At 52.7% G+C, this 2500-nt stretch overlaps 1 non-coding gene across 1 annotated transcript in view; it reads left to right on the top strand.

The window, feature by feature from the left end:
* CAOG_09891 overlaps positions 1-2120 on the top strand; it is a 7294-nt gene extending 5174 nt beyond the window's left edge. The window contains exon 1 of the ribosomal RNA XR_889845.1: positions 1-2120. This exon is cut by the window's left edge and continues 5174 nt beyond it. This is a non-coding gene — a ribosomal RNA (28S ribosomal RNA).
* The last annotated feature ends 380 nt before the right edge of the window (positions 2121-2500 follow it).

The raw sequence follows: 2500 nt of genomic DNA, 5'->3' as shown, positions 1-2500 counted from the left end.
CGCATGGAGTCATCTACCAAACCAACGGGCGACTCTGCTGCCCTCCACGACTGAAGTCCGGAGCGCTTGTTTTGCGCTCCAAATTCCGGGCGACCAGTATTCCCCGTCCTCTGCACCCAGTATCCTCCAGTGAGACCCCCCGTCCGTCCGTCAGTCAGTCAGCCAGTCAGTCACGCTGTGGTTTGATCGGGCTCGCTCGTCCGGAGTGAAAAAGTGAAAAACCCTTGTTTGTTGTTCTTGTTTCATTTTGTTTTTTCTAACTGCCTCCACCTCCACAAGGCTGCTTCTACCAACTCGCATACTTTTGCTTTAACTTTTATTGGCACATGATCTCGCGCGCGCACACACGCAGACACTCTCAGTCACGATCGCACCACGGTGCTAGCAACTTACAAAACAACTAAACCGGCCCCTCCCCCGCCACCTTCAAGTTCCGGCTCAGGTTTTTGGCGTTTTTGTTTTGTTTTGTTTTTTGCTCCCCATCTGTGCTGTGCTGTGCTGCGCTGTGCTGTTCTCCTCCCCCCACTCCAACCCCCTCCTGCAAACCTGGCTCAGCGCTAAAAGCAGAGATGTACCCTTGCGCAAACAAAAGCCACCACGACTGTGGCGTCCCAAAAAACAAAAAACAAAAATCCCACACTCGCAACACCCCCCGTCCCCGGTCGCTTTCAAGTTCCGAGCCCAAGAAGGTGCAACAAAACCCCGCTCACCTTCATCTTCCGAGTCGCTGCCAAGGGGGGCTGCTTGCTTGTTGCTTGTTGCTTGTTGCTTGTTGCTTGTTGCTTGTTGCTTGTTGCTTGTTGCTTGTTGCTTGTTGATCTAGATGATGTTGAAGATGTTGCTGCTACTGCTGCTGCTACTGCGACAAACGCCTCTCAGTCCACCGTGCCCCCGCCTCCTTCATCTTCCGGCCTCCAAAATCAAAAACTCCTGCTATCCCTAACCCCCATCACCATAATGTCACCATAATGTCATCACCCGTATCATCATCGCAGGCAACTCCCATCACCCTTCTTTGGCTCGACTTTGCTCCCTCTTCAACAAGTGCCCCCCTTCCCCCGCCTCCTTCACCTTCCGAGCCTGCTCCTTCAAATCCCTCCCCTTGCTTCCCCCTTCGCTCCCACCGCCTCCTACACGCTCCCTATCGTCCACCTATGCGCTCTCACGCTCTCACCTCCCAACGCAATACTCGCCCTCCCCCCTCAGCCTCTCACCTCATGAGCGGATTCCTTTCTCTCGCTAGAAAACAAAAAAATCAAAAAACAAAACAAAAACCCTCTCCCCCAAAGTCCTATCTTCAAAGTCGGCCTTGAGCGAAAGGCTCCCGCTCCAACAAACTCCACCCCCACCTCCCAGCTGCCGCTCTTGTATCCCCCCTCCCACCTTCGCTCGCATGCACAGCCCAGTACCGCATCCCCCCCCCCAAAAAAAAAACATACATGCCTGTGCCCTCGACAGCTCCCCTCCTCCCTTTCCATCCTCCCCTCCTCCCCCCTCCTCCTATTGCTCTCCTACTCCTCCATCCCTCCATAATCTCTCACTCACTTTCATTTTTACCACTCGCTCGGCAATCGTTTCCTCCACTGATGCCAGCGCAGACAGGTGAAAAGGGCAGCCGAACTGAACCATTTGTTTTCAAAGTCCATCCAGCCTGTCGGGTTGGCAAGATCTGCGTCAGGGGCCCGCTATAACTGTCGGCTTTTGCTAAAACCCTTATTAGACACACTCGCTTACATATCCGCACTTCAAACGTACGTTCAGCGCAGCTGCACAGGGAAGAGACAGGGACGATTGTCGACTTTGTCGCAAAAACCCACCCAAACCACCCCCAAACCACCTCCCTGCCCCGTCCCCTTCGCCCACGCTTGTGCGGGTCTTGCTCATACTCATCTATGCTACTTGGACATACATGAAAAGGCGCACTGGAAGAAGCGTGCATTGACGCGAGCAGGACGTTGCACTCAGCCCCCCCGACCGACCTACCCCCCTCCCCCTCCCCCTTTTTGTTTTCCCCCCGTCCCCCCAACCTTACCCTCCTCTCAGTCACCCTCCAACATCATCACCACCCTCGACCGCAATGTGGCGTGGTCGGTTTGGCCACCTGCGAAACCATCCATTTTCATGTTCCGAAACGATAAATTCGACCAAAACGGCCGTGCGTTACTCATGAGAGAACAGCCGACAAGCGAAAGCAAGTCAGCTGAAAAGAAAAAAAATTATACAAAAAAAAAAAACTCTTTATTGAGTTTTTTTTGATCTTGTATACTTTTAATCTTTGTTTTCACTCAACATTCAAACAATGCTGGTCTGGCTTGCCGCGGGGTGTGCGCTTTGCTAAGGAAACTCGCTTTCCAACAAACAAAGCCATGCACTCCGCTGGTCGCCATCAAGACCCATTCAGATGAACAAGCGGTAACACGCTAGTTCAGAAGAATACAATTTTTTGTATGAACTGTTCATCCTCAGTTGAGCTGCGTGCCCGATTCCATAGGAATTGGCC

This window comes from Capsaspora owczarzaki (genome assembly GCF_000151315.2).
Source record: "Capsaspora owczarzaki ATCC 30864 unplaced genomic scaffold supercont2.17, whole genome shotgun sequence".
In the NCBI taxonomy this organism is placed as follows: Eukaryota; class Filasterea; order Ministeriida; family Capsasporidae; genus Capsaspora; species Capsaspora owczarzaki.
Note: the sequence above shows the minus strand (reverse complement) of the source record. Positions and strands in the feature narration are given on the sequence as shown.